The sequence below is a fragment of the Molothrus aeneus genome, unplaced genomic scaffold (assembly GCF_037042795.1).
Source record: "Molothrus aeneus isolate 106 unplaced genomic scaffold, BPBGC_Maene_1.0 scaffold_36, whole genome shotgun sequence".
NCBI classification, from domain to species: Eukaryota; Metazoa; Chordata; class Aves; order Passeriformes; family Icteridae; genus Molothrus; species Molothrus aeneus.
Window position 1 is genome coordinate 2,501,968 of NW_027099027.1, and position 14,113 is coordinate 2,516,080.

Genomic DNA, 14,113 nt, shown 5'->3' on the forward strand with positions numbered 1-14,113 from the left:
GAAGGCGGCTGCCAGGGGGCTGCTTGTGGCCTCTGACAGCCCCATTGCTCAGGGCTTGCCAGCGCCCCAGCCCTTCAGGCCCTGCCCCAGCGCGGCCAAGCTGCCCGGCAGCAGCGCCGCAGCCCCACAGCAGCTCCAGAGCAGCCCCATGCAGAGGCACCCGGGAGCCCTCAGCAAGGCAGCCAGCAGCAGACGGGCAGGAGGGCACGGATGGCGCTTCCTGCCTGGCACAGGGCTTGTGGCCATCTCCAGGCAGCGCTCTGGCAGGGATCCCCGCAGCTCCGGCCCCTGCCCAGCCGCTCTGTGGGCAGCACAAAGGCTTCAGCAGAACCACCAAAGGCCAAAGGGCTTCTGGCCATTTCCCCTTGCCCACTGCACGCCTGGGCAGCTGGCTGAGCACAAGCACCCTTTATCCCCTCTTCCCCTAGGCCCTGCGCACCCTGGGCAGCAAAAGAAAGATCCTGGCAGTCTATGTATTAGAACACAGTCTATATTTACCTAGTAAAGGAAAAAAAAAAAAAAAAAAGAAAACATTCTTGAAGTAAAAGAAAATTCCTCCTGATTTAGGTGGCCCCAGCAAAAAGAGCTTCTGGGATCAGCTCTCCACGGAGCTGCGGCAGGGCAGGCAGCCGAGCAGTGACAGACGAGGCCGTCTCTTCCATGCCCTGCGCAGGTGATTTCGGAGCCACTGGAAGCTGGAGATGGGAGCCCGCTCTCCTGACTTGAGGATGCAGAGTGTTTGAATTGCCAGGCTTCCGATGGCGAGGCTGATGTCATTTGTTTTGTCTTCAAGGGCTGCAAGAGAGAGCAACAGAGCCACGGTCAGAGGCAGATCTGCAGGGAGCCGAGGAGAGCCCTCAGCAAGGGCCATGCCAGGCGGCTCTTGCCATGGCCAGGAGGGAGCAGGGAGCAAGGCGATCAGGCCGAAGCTGCGGGCCACCAATGGCCCTCGTGGCCCTGAAAGCTCAGTGTGCTCTGGCCACGGGAGCAGAGCCCTCCGCAGCCGGGGCAGGGCTTGCAGCTCCCCCCGGCAGCCCCCGCTGCCAGCCCGCTGCCCTCACTCACCAGTGCAGATCAGCTGCAGCTCTCGCTGCTGCCCCCTCAGGCGCCGCCCGGCCATGCCTGTGAACACAGAGCCTGTCACGGCTGCAGCGGCACAGCTCCCTGCCAGCGGCGCTGCCGGCGCTGTGGCCACACGGGCTGCTGGCCCGGCAGGGCTCAGCCCGGCCCTTGGCGCACGCTGCCGCCCCAGGGCACGGCTGCCAGAGGGCGGCAGCAGCAATGCCCAGCCCAGGCGGGGCTCCACGGCGCCGGGCCCGGCTGGCGCTGCCGGGGCAGCAGGCGGGGCCGGGGCCGAGCTGCGGCGGGCCGGGCCGGGGAGGGAGCGCGGGCTCGTGGCTCACCCATGAAGCTGATGGCCGCCTCTCGCAGGGGCTCCTGTGGGCTCTGCAGGTAGCGCAGGGCCCGGCGCAGGTGCTCGGCCGCTCAGCTCCTGTCCTCTGCCAGCTGCAGAGAGCGGCAGGAGGGAAGGCTTGGCGCGGGCTCAGCCCCTGGGCCGGGTGCTGCCTGCGCCCAGCCCCGGCCTCCCCTGCCCGCACAGCCCTGAGGCGCGGCCAGCAGCCGCCGGCCAAGGGCTCCCGAGGGGAGGGGGCAGCGGGCCGGCTGCTGCCCGGGGAGCCGCGGTGCCGCCCCGCAGCCCCGCTGGGCCGGGGCTCCACGGGCACCCGGCTCGGGCCCTCAGGAGCCTGGAGAGGAGCCCGCGCGGCCTCTGGCTGCCGCAGCGGGCAGGGGCACAGCTGCCCGGCGCGCACACTGAGCGCCGCCCTCAGGGGCCTTCTCCAGCCTGAGCCTGGGCCTTGCAGGCCCTCCTTACCAGGCACTCGCTGAACTTGCACAGTTGCTGCTCCTTCACCAGCTTCTTGAGATCCCTCCTCTTCATCAACTTGACCGCACAAAGCAGCGCTTCCCGAGAAGCCTGGAGAGCAGCAGGGACGCCGAGATGGCCCCACAGCCCAGGGCACGGCACCCGCGTCCCCTGCCATGGCCTGCAGGAGGCTGCGATCCAGCAGGCACAGGGCAGGAGCCAGCCGAGCCCCCCGCCTGGGGAACAGCAGCAGCCCACGAGTCCTCACCTCTGCCACACGCTGATTCTCATCATGGCAGTGGAAGAAGAGTGCAAGCAAGCTCTGTTGCACAGGGCTTTCCAAAGGGTTTTCTCTCTCTTCCAAATACTCCATCATGTCTCGGAAGAGTTTGATGGAGAGCAGCTGGACCTGGCTATTATCCTGTAGGAAAAAAAAAAAGAAAAACTACCTCAGCGTTGGCTCCTGCAGGCCCCCCTGGGCACAGGGCTGGAAATGCACAGGGCACACAGTTTCCAGGCAGCATCCGGCGGCTGTGGCTGGGGGCACAGAGACTTACGTGGTCAAAAAGTGGCAGGAGCGCCTCAGCCAGCTGCAGGGCAGTGGGGGTTGACATCAGAATATGTGATTTGTGCAGGAATAGAAAGCTGAGTGTGATGAGGGTCATGCCAGCTATCTCTGCATCATTGTCACACAGTAGGTCCATGAGGCATTGGATCAGGCTCCACATTCTTTCGGCCTGTGCGGAACACAAGTCTGTGAAAGGCCATCCTGCTGCCGCAGGGCCCAGAGGCCAAAGGCCTGTCCCGAAGCACGCGGGCAGCTGAAGCGGGAGGCAGGAGAGCTGGGAGCAGCTGCCCCAGGGCCCCAAGGCCAGGCCAGGCCAAGTGACTGCGTTCCCAGCGCAGCTTCAGCCACCGCCCCCTTCTCACCATTGAGGGATCATCAATGAGCTCCAGCAGGGCCCTGAGCGCCAGGCGACGCCTCTCCCTGCACTCGCTCTGCAGGTACCTTGAAGAGACCTTCACAACACTGGCACCACATTCACTGGCATCCAGGCACTCGAGGAGCTGAAAGGCACAGGCCAGTGATGGGGGAGCCGGCCGGCAGGAGCCCGGAGCCGCACAGGGCTGGGCCCAGGCAGCAGCAGCAGCAGCAGCAGCAGCAGCACAGGGCGCGGGCAGCGTCCCAGGCGGCTGCGGCTCCCAGAGGGCAGAGAGCTGGGAGGCAGCTCAGCCAGGCAGCGCTGCACACCCGGCTCACCTCCACAAGGAACGCCAGGGCGGGCAGATCCCAGTGTGGCTCCTGTGTGCTGAGCAGCCAGAGGAGGTGGTGTGCAATACTGGAACCCAACCCAAGACAAGCATGGCGCATCTCCCTAGGAGGGCGAAAAAGGGACCAGGAACCTGAGCAAATCTCTCCATGGACAGGCTCGCAAAGCCTGCTGGTCTTTCACCACCGTCCTGCAAGGGGACCTGGGCCCTTTAGGAGGTGTCTCCTCCTGTGCTCTCTCCCCTCCCAGCCTTTTCCAGTCTGCTTGGCCGTCCCTCGGTGACAAGGCCCTGTGACCCAGGGCCACGGGGACTGTGTGGGACAGCCCGGGCACAGGGCACAAATGCTGGGAGCAATGGGGAGAAGGGGAGTCTCACCTGGCCAGCAGACCCACGGCATAGTGGCGGGTGTCAGCACAGAGCAGCGTGTCCCAGCCACGCTTGCGTTCCACTGACACCACGACCTCCTTGTACTGCTTTCGGCAGAGCAGGGACTTCAGGCTCTGCACTGCAAACCTGTGTGCACAGCAAAGGCCAGGTCACCCTGGCAGCACTGGCTCCTTGGCAGGCCACGTGGCAGGGAGAGGAGGACTGGCATGGAGCACCTGTTGGGGCTGGTGGCAAGGCCGTGCTCTTGCAGGCATTCCTTCCAGAAGGCATCGACCTCCTCTGGCATCTCTTCTGTGCTGAAGAACACTTGGAAGAGCAGATGCACAAATAGCTGGGGGAAATACGACGTCACTACACGTGGCACATGGGGCTCCTGGAGCATCTTCCACATCACCACGGTTGCCTGCAAGGGACAAAGGCCCTCGAGACAGCGCTCAGTGCCCAGGTGTCCCTGGGGCAGGGCCCGAGCAGGGCAGGGAGAGGCCCGCAGAGACCTTGGCAGGGGGAGCACAGGGCCTGGTGGGCCTGAGGCTGCCCCTGGGCCAGGTTTGAGGCCAGCGCCTGAGGCAGGGAGATGCAGTGGGGGAAGGAGGATGGAGAGCTGCTGGAGAGGCGGCTTTGTGGCCAGCAAAGGCCACTTGCAGAAACTCACAGCCAGGCCAAAGACACCCGTTTTGTCCCCATCGGAGGTGCACGTGCTGCGCTCTGGCCAGCTGCCCAGTACATCCAGGAGGATCAGCAGCACTGGCTCCGCAGTCCTGGACGAGCACATGATGGTCTTCCACATGGAGATGGCAGCTCTGTGGGATTAGAGCTCTGTCTCAGGGGGGTCTCAGACACAGCACTGTGGCCTGGGCATCCCTAGGGGCCCGGGCTGACCGCCGGCTCTGCCTGTGCCCACTGGGCCTGGCCGGCAGCAGCCAGGCAGCCCAGCCCTGTGGGGACAGGCCCCTGAGGGGCAGCAAGGGAGCATGGCAGCAGGCTCGGGGGCTGACGTGCCAGGGCTGGGAAAGGCAGCAGCCAGAGGGCCCTGGAACTCTCTGTTGCTCAGACGCCTGGGCCAGGCGGTACAGGGTGATGGGCTGGGGAGGCCTGAGCCCTCTGGGCAGCTGGGCCCCATACCTGTCACAGGACGGGGCCACACGCAGGAGCATCACCACTGTGTCACCCGGCTGTGCTCTGGTGAGATTCAGCAGGGCCTTGTCCAGCCTGTGCTGGGCAGAATCATTGGCCAGGAGCCATCGGTGAATGGACCTCACCATGGCGGGCACCTGGAGAAGGCACGGGGAGACTTGGAAAGCTGCCAGAGGGAGCGATGTCCCCAGGGTCCCCGGAGAAGTGCTTCCCTTGCCAGCGCACTGCCATGTCCTCAAAGGCTCCCAGGGACCAGCAGGCGTGGCTGGGGAAGCCACGGGACTCATGGGGGAATTGAAGCCTGGCCCCAGGCTGCTCACTTGTTCTGGCCTGGCAACACCCTTCTCCAGGAGCAAATCCAGCAGGGCGGCACTGGTCTCATGACTGAGGAGCTCTGAGCGAGGTCTGAGCCCAGTGCCCATGGTGCTGGTCTCTTCCTGCCCAATGCTCCGGATAAAGTCGCAGACGAGCTGTAGGAGAAGGGCAAGAGGCCGGGGATGTTGCATGGAGTGCTGCACACACGGTGCTGGGCTGAGCAGGGACAGCAGGCCCAGCCCAGGTGGGGGTGGCTGCAGGTACCTGCGCTGTTCTGCGGAAGCGGCCACGGCTGGATTCCTGCTCTTGTGTGCGCTCCAGGGCTGCATCTGGCAAAGAGCGAGCGCAGCCAGAGCTGAGGGGCTGCGGGAGAGGCCGGAGAACAGAGCCCAGCCCTGCGCTGCCCAGGCAGGGAGAGCCCCGGGATGCCCCAGGGGATGGAGCACGGCCACTGCGGGGTGTCTGCCTGGCCCCTCTTCCCTCCTGTCCATGGGCATTTCCCCAGGGGATGGCATGGCATGGCATGGCATGGCATGGCATGGCATGGCATGGGCCCAAGTTGGCTGCAGGCTCCAGCCCTGTGGCAGCCCAGCTCTGCCACTCACCCTCCTGCGCTGGATGGAACGGCACCACCTCTTCTGTCTCCTGTGCTGGGGCAGCTCCAGGGCCTTCTTCTTCCTCCTCCTCCTCCGCCACCCAGGCCAGCTTTGGCACTCTCGGGGGTCTCTGCTCCATGGCTGTGCCTGGAGCTACTTGCAGGAGAGATGCCTTGGGAAAGCTCCGGGGCACCAAGTCCCGCGCTCTGCCCTTGAGGGCAGCTGCAGAATAGAAGCCTCAGGAAGGCCACGGGTCAGCGAGTCCTGTGCTCTGGCCTCAAGCTCAGCTGCAGGAACAGCGCCGCGGAGAAGCTCCGGGTCAGACGGGAGCGAGTGCGCTGTGCGGGGGCTCCTCACGGCACCGCTCTGTCCCCTTGTGCCCCGTTGCGTGTTGCCAGCAGCCGGGCAAGCTTCTATTTCCCACGTGTCACAAAGGGGCCTTGGACACCGGCTTCCGTTCCATGGCACGGTGACCGTGCTGCAGCGTGCCACCCAGGGCCCTTGCACACACTGCCTTCTGCCCCGGGGCCGCCCCCGGCCCAGCCAAAGTGGCCCAGCTTGGAAGAAATCCCTGGCCCCAGGTGTCTGAGACAGCCCGCACAGGATCTTTAGGAAGGGCTCAGAGCATCAGCAAATGCTGCCCGGCTCTGCGGGCTCAGTCCTATCCCCATATCTTTCCCTGAGAGCATTTGAATTTCTAAATGAGAATCATTTGAAGGGAGGGGATTGACATTTTCCATTTCAGAGAAGGCTTCTGCCTTCCTTAGCAGACACCTCTCTTTTCAAACCAAGACAATTGTTTATCACCTTGCAGATCTGCACTTGCTGGGCAGCCCCGTTTTACACCCAGGGCCTGGAGAACCATTGCCAGCAACTGGGAAAATCCTAGCTGCTGCATCCACCCAGAGATGAGGTCTCCAAATTTGCCCCGAAAGTGGGTCCAGCTTTTAGAGGCCAAAAAGAGCAAGCCCCAGTGACTTGATGATAGTTGTAGCCCAGAAAGCCCTGCAGCTGATGGCACACTTGACAATCAGCAGGGGACACAGCTAGGCCAAAGCCCAGAGCTCTGCCGCGAGCCTTTCTCCTCAAATACCCTTCAAACAAACCTCCATGCAAGTCAGTTGGGAAAGTTTCTTCAAATGATCCATTTCTGGCACCACAGAACTGCACAGGGTTCTGTGAAAGATTCTAAAGCAGCTGCTCTGGAGTCCAAGAGCCAGCACTAAGAGTCCTTGACACCTATTTTTAGCTAAATCCCACTTTGGGCGATTTGAAGGAGTTTGGAAGGAGCTAGAGAGCGGACCTCTGAGTTTTTCAGATGATGCCATTGCTTTTTCTTCTCTTCTCCATAGACAGGAAGGGTGAGTTTGGCTCACATCTGCACCGCATGGCTCACAGGGCCGCAAGACTTGTAGTTACAAGAGCTTTGAAGGATTTCTTGGTCAAGAAGACACGGCCAACAAGGATATTTATGTTTTGGAGCCAATCCTTCAGTATTTCGTCTTACAGACTCATGCTCTCGGGCTCTCTCGCTGGTCAGAGTGAGCCCGAGATAAGTTCCAAAGTCTCTTTTCCCAGCCCGGCGCTCGAAGAAGGAGTCAGAGCTCTTCATTTCTGGCTCTCAAGGTTGTTTCTTGTATCTTATCTATAAAATTCTTTCTCCTGTCCTGCCAAGGTCCGCTCAGCAAGACAGTCTAAGGCACTCTGCCTGCCCCAGGGCGGTGTTATCTTTTTATCCTAAAAACTACCTGTACAATATTTACAATTACTTTCCAATACCTATCACCTATGTTAGACAGTGAGCTTCTACTCTAAACCAATCTAAAAGTGCCACCATCACAGCAGAAGATGGAGGCCAAGAAGAAGGAGAAAGGCTGGACACGCCCAGATTCCTCCATCTTGGCCCCTGAAGCCCCATTCTAGAAACCCCAACAATCTATTTTTCACCCTGTGATAAATTCACTATCATTCTACGTAAACTGTCATGGCTCGCAATTCTTCATATAAGGTTGTTTTTTCCAAGGGCTAAATCAAAGGCACAGGGGTCTTGGGCTCTGTGCCAGGGTCTCTGAGCCCCCTGGGCAGGGGCTCAAATCATCCAGGGCAGCCAGAGGGATTTCCTGGGATCTGACAAGCAGCCCTGTTGTAGTCCCTGCGTGCAAGAGTTTACTTGATCCCTTTGATGCCAGAGAGCACCAAGGACTTGAACCTTGCTGGAGTCCAGCCCTGCCTGCCTATCACGGAGAAGAGGGAAAAGATGAAAATCCTGGGCGGTGGTTGAGCCAAATTGGCATTATTCTATCTCTGATTTCTTCCCAGCTTTTGCAGCAGGGCAACAACCCCATCACTGCAAAGCACTTCCTTTTGCAAGGCACACACTGACCTTGGTGGAAGCTCAGGGCTCTTGAAGGGGCTGCTGCAGTTGGCAACAGGAGCTGTTGTTGAATTTTTCACGTTGCTTAACCCCCCCTGCCAAATGCCATCAAGCAGTTGAGGAAGGAGAAAAAAGATTACCCTGGAGGAAGGGAGGCCAAGAGCTTGGAAAAGGAGGAAAGAAACGCTCTGATGATGACAATGAAAAAAAAACCCAATTTATTTTTGACAGCAAATGAACACCGGCCGCCCTCCAACCCTCCCAGCCTGGCAGGCTGAGCAGTGCCGTTCCCATGGCATGAGGTGCTGGCAGCCTGCGGAGAGAAACCAGAGAGCCACGGTCAGTGGCAGCAGGCTCCTGTCCCCCTGTCCCGCCATGGCCTGTGCCCGGGCCAGGCTGCTGGCTGTGCTCAGGGCCCAAACCTCCCGACCCATTCTCTGTTTTTAGAGAAGGGCAGCGGGGCAGGCCACGTTCCACCTCCTCTGCTTAATCCCGGCACAGCAACCTCCTCAGCAGCTGCAAGAGCGGGATGCCCGTGTGCCCGCTGCCCCCTGCCCGGAGCCCTTCTGCCAGCCGAGCTGTGGAGCCGGGTGCCCACCTCTGCAGAGCTGCTGCCAGGAGAGGAGCCGATCCCAAACCAGGTCCTTGTCCTTCTGGAAGGGGCTGTCCCTGCAGACCGTGGCCCCGGGGGCAGCGCTGGCACTGGACGAGCTCCATGGACGCTGCAGGCGCTTCCCCGTCCGGTCCGGGCACCAGGTGTAATCCTCCTGGGAAAAACAAAGAACAATTGCATGAAAGTCAATTCAAAACAAGACCTGGAAACAAGAACAAGCACAAAGCCTCTCACTGTTTCATGGGCCTGAGGAGGGTCTGACCACTCCCTGTGAGAATTAAACCTGTCCACGGGTGGGGAAAATCCCCACCTTTCCGGCCCATAAATGCACCCCTTCCTCAAGGGCCTGCAGAGCAGACCAGCTGGGGCACGGCTTCGGAACCCGTCCCCCTCTGCTGCCCCTATCCACATGGATGGATGCTTTTGTCAGGCTGGCTGCCCCCGCCTCAGCCCGTGCCAGGCTGGCTGGCAGAAGCTGTCAGCAAGGCCAGGAGCCGGCTCCCCTTCCACAACATCCATCCCCTGTCCTGCCAAAAAGCAGCTCGGCGGCCGGCGGAAAAATTAATATTCCCCAGCGCCGCCGAGCGGGGAACCTCCGGCGCGTGGCCAGGCCGAGCCCTGCCGTGCCTGGGAGCACCAGCATCCCCCGCCCCTGCGCCGGCTGGGGACTCATCTTGATTCCATCGGGGCGCAGAGCGTGTCCTCCAGGCAGGGGCCGCAGCCAAAGCCAATCGGCTCTGCCCCGCCAGCGGCCAGCTCCAGGATGGTGTTCCCAGCTCCATGTCGTGCTCCAGAAGAACGCGCCAGCTGTGCCTCAGCTTGCGGGGACATCACGATGCCATTGAGCTGCAGGGGGATGTTTCCCCTGTCCCAGTCCATGGCACTGCCACCACACTGCCACCACTTCTCCAATGGGACGGGCAGCACGGAGCTGCTCCCTCCACAGCTCGCGGGGACCAGCAGAAGCAGCATCTCCTCGGCTGCGCTCTCTCCTCCGCGCCGCGGCCGCAGGGAAACGCTCCGGGGTTTTCTTCCAGCGCCACGAGACGCGTGCCGCTGCTGCTTGCTGGGCTCCTGGATCCTCCTGTGCACAGGGAGGCATCTCTGCTGTCTCCTGGGCCAGGCAGGGCTCCTGCAGTCAAGAATGCTCAAAAAGGTCTGCCAGTGCTGGCCTGTCTGTGGGCTCCACGCATAAACACCACCTGATGAGGTGCTGGCACTCTGCGGAGAGAAACCAGAAACCGCCGCTCAGCGAGACAAGGCTCCTGTCCATGCTCAACCACATTCCACAGTGCCCAGGCCACACCAGGAGTGCTCAGAGCTGCAGCCAAAAGTTTCCTATCAATCCTGTCTTGCGGAGGACAGCAGCACAGAGGCCCAGGTGCCACCTCCTCCAGCTAAGCCCAGGAGATGCACCTCCTCACCAGCTGCAAGAACAGGACGCTTATGTGCCAGCCGCCCCTCCCAACCCCGTTTGTTCTTCCCCTCATGCCTTGAAGGCGCATCCCCACCTTGAGACACCCAGGGTGGGAAGAAGAGCTGGCCCCGGACGATGTCCTCGTTGCTGTGGAAAGGAAGGTGCCCACAGAGCAGCTCATAGAGCAGGATGCCCAGGGACCAGATGGTGGCTGGCTGGCCATGGTAGCAGCCAAAGAGGATCCACTCTGGTGGGCTGTACTCCTGCGTTCCCATGGAACACGGACGCAGCTCATCAGGCCCATGCTGCTCCCTCCCTCCCAGCCAGCTCCCATTCCACAACAGCCAGCCCCTGCCCTGCCACAAAGCAACTTGGCTGCAGCTGGCTGAAGGTGGATTCCCCCTCCTTCCTTCCCTCCTTCCTTCCCTCCCTCTTCCCCCTCTGCTAGCCAAGGGGGGAACTCTGCTGCCCGGCTGGGCCCCGGCTTTGGGCTCACCTGACATCCGGGTGTAGAATGTGTCCTGGAGGATCGTGCCGCAGCCGAAGTCGATGAGCTTCACCTCACCCGTGGCCAGGTCGATGAGGACGTTCTCGGCCTTGATGTGGCGGTGCAGGACGCCGCGGCTGCTGCAGTGCCCCATGGCCCCCAGCACCTGGCGGAACAGCCCCCGCCCCACGGGCTCCGTCAGGAACCGCCGCTCGTGCAGGAAGTACCAGAGGTGCTGACAGCGCTGCAGACGCTCCATGAGCAGCGCGAAGCCCTCGGGCACCTCGAACCAGTCCAGGAGCCTCACGACGCTGGAGAAGCCAGGCCGCGACACCATCCAGAGCAGCGCCAGCTCCAGTGGCACAAGGGCGCACTTGTGCTGCGGGGGGACCGCGATGCCATCAGCGGGGCCGATGCTGCGCCGCGCCTCGGGCAGCCCCTGCCCGGCCCCGCCGCAGCTCGCCATGGCCCGGCCCGGGGCGCTGCGCGGCCCCCGCTCACTCCACGCTCGCTGCCCTCGCAGCGTTCCGGCTGCCGCCCTGCCGGGCCTCGCCTCAGCCCCGCCCGGCACGCCCCGCTGGCTCCTCCCGCTGGCCCCGCTCACTCCCCAGCCGCGCCCACTCCGAGATGCGCTCCCGGGACACTCGCTTGATGGCCGCCTGCGAGCCAAGGCTGAGCTCATCGCCCGCCGCCCTCCGAGCCTGCCCCGTCTCTTCCCGGGACGCCGTCGGCAAGGCAGGGACCGGAGTAAACGCTGCCGCAGCCGCCGCTGCCCCTGCGGGCGGCACGGCGCTGCCGCTCTTCTGCTTGGGGCACCCGCCCGCCCGGCGCGCTGCTGCTTGCCGAGCTGCCCCGGGCTGCGGCGGCTCGGGGCCGGCGGCCGAGCTGGCGAGCGGCGGAGCTCGGAGCGGGGCAGCTGCCGGCCACGCTGTCGGCCACGGGGCGGGAGCCGGGCGGCTGCGGGTGGAACCGTGGCAGGGGCTTCATTCGGGCCCGGGGCCTCGGCCGGGGCTGGGCCAGAGCCAGCGCCAGGCGCAGCCAAAAGCCCACACTGCTCCGCCAGCACCAGAGTGAGCGGCTCTTCCAGCGGCGCCACAGCCAGGACGGAGAGAGCCCGGCCGAGGCGGAACCACAGCGGGCCGGGCAGGGGCGGGCACGGGGCGGCCCCGCCGAGGAGCGCCTTGTGGGACGCGGCATCAGCCGGGCTGGGAGAAGCGGAACATGGACGGCATGGCCCAGCACGGGATGGGAGTAGAGTAAGTGTGAGAGGGAGAAGAGGATGGGGAGCGAGTGGGAAGTCGAGTGGAAAACCAATCAAGAGAAGCGCTGCTGCTGCTGCTGCTGCTGCTGCTGCTGCTGCTGCTGCTGCTGCTGCTGCTGCAGAGCCGCCGGAGCTCGCGGCCGTTCCTCCGTTGTCCCCGCGAACCCAACGGAGGAGCCGCCGCGCGCCCCAAGGAACGAAAGAGAGAAACAAACAAATCACACCCCAAAGTCATTCCTATTAGAGAAGTAACCAAAGAAAACAATGTAGCAATAACGAAGAGTGTTGGCTTCTGGCTTCTTTCTTCTTTGCATGAGACCAAGCATTTCATGGGGAACAATTGCCTCTTGCGACAATTTTGCCAGAGTGGACAGGAGCAGAGCATTTACTTTTCAAGTAGAAAAGGGAAATCGTGTCAGTAATGTCATCTCTTTTCATCCTCTGTTGACACAGTTGCAGGCTGCCAAAAGACATGGTCTGCAGTGTGGAACTTGGGGCCAAGTTTCTTTTTCTGCCAGAGGATGAAGAGGCGAAGTATCCCAGAATCATGGAGTCGTGGCATGGTTTGGCTTGGAAGGGATCTGGAAAATCCCATGGCTGCAACCCCCCTGCTGTGGCTGGGGACCCCTTGCACTGGACCGGCTTGTCTAGAGCTCCATGCAGCCTGGCCTTGAACACTGTCAGGGACGGGACATGCACACCTTCTCTGGGCAACCTGTTCCGGGAGAGTCTTTTTTCTGCTTTCTTGTGTGTTGCCCTCAGGTACTGGAAGGCTGCAGCTGGATCAAGGCTGGGTCTCTTTCCCAGGCTGAAGAAGCCGAGCTGTGTCAGCCTTTCCTTGCAGGAGAGGAGCTGCAGCCCTGGCACCATCTGGGTGTCCCTGCTGGGCCCCTGCTGCAGCGTGTCCACGTCCTTGCCGTCCGTGCCGGGGAGCCCGGCAGAGGCGGAGGCAGCGCTGCAGGTGCAGGGTCAGCGGCGGGGAGGAGACCCGGCCCTGGCAGCGGCTCCGGGAGCAGCGATTGGCGCTGGGCCGCCCGCACTGCAGAGAGCCGGGGCCCTTGTGCCTGCCCTTGTGCCCAGGGCGCCTTTCCCCGCCGCCCGCCCGCCCGCCCGCTCGGGGGAAATGCCCCCTGTGCCGCCCCTCAGGGCCCCCCCTCGCCGCTGCCCCGGGCGCTCCCGGCGCCGCCTGGAGGGGCCCAGGCCTCGGCCTCACCCTGCTCAGCCCGAGGCCTGGAAAAGCAGATTCAAACACCCACCCAGAAAGTGCCCCAGGATGCCAAGGTCAATCTTTTGTCACCAGCACGGCTTTGCTATCAGAGTCTGGACGGGAGTAGAAAATCACCAGGGGAAAAGAGCATGAACAAGTTCTGCCTTGGCACTACCTCAAGCTGTGGGGTACCAGTTGTTGGTTTCACTGGCTCTGGATTGAAGGCACTTGAGACAGTAATTCATGTTCAGACTCAAGTGTTTATTATTTCTTATCAGTAAAACAGCCTCATTACTGGGAGTTCAGCAGCTTTTCATTAGAAGGCACAAAATGGCCAACAATCTCTTGTTCCAAGGTCTTTAAAGACTAAACTATCCAATTAAGAACTGACACCTAGATTATTTTCCCTTTTAACCCAATAACTGATCCCAAAGAGCCTGCAATGTGGAATTTCTGCCCAATTACAAAAAGCCACCCAAACCCATGAAGAAGAAGGAAGAAGCATGAAGAAGAAACCCAGGACGAAACACTGTGCCCTCCATTTTGCTTCCATCCACAACATACTAAAAATCCCAAAACCTCAATTTCTCAGAGTCAGAGTGGACCAAAGCCCAAAAACTGGAGGTGATAAGAATGGACTAAAACCACAACCAAGGAATCTGCATCGCCCTGAAATACCTTTCCCCTTACATCAGCCTGGTGCATATTCATAGAGCCTCATGCATATCCATAAACTACTTTACATATTCCAGGAATGATTTTACATGGCCCCTCCCTGGGTCTGCCTTTTCAGAGCATGTGTGTTTCTTGGCTCTGGTTTTGGCTCCTTCTCTTTATCACCTCCAGGTTTTGGGCCTTGGTGCACTCTGCCTTCAGACGGGGAGTGCTGATAGTTGGCAGATCTGTACAGGTGTCCTCATCCTGTGTGCATTGGATGTTATCCCATCCAAGCAGGCAGTTTAAGAGAAGCAGCCTTTTCACAAACCTAATTAACGACAGAAATAAAAACTTATAACAAAGTTACTTTCAGAAACAGTCCCAGCCCATATTTGATCCCAGTCCAATTGATCCCAGTCTGTGTGGTCCTGATCCATATGGTCCCAGCCTGTGCAGCCCCAATTCAAAGGATCCAAGCCCATATTTGATCCCAGTCCTATTTTGATCCCAGTCCTATTTTGATCCCAGC

General features: G+C 61.3%; 1 pseudogene; it reads right to left on the minus strand.

Annotated features, from left to right (window-relative positions):
* The window catches only part of LOC136570728 (uncharacterized), a 2,607,743-nt pseudogene that overhangs the window by 2,480,201 nt on the left and 113,429 nt on the right, over nt 1–14,113 (minus strand).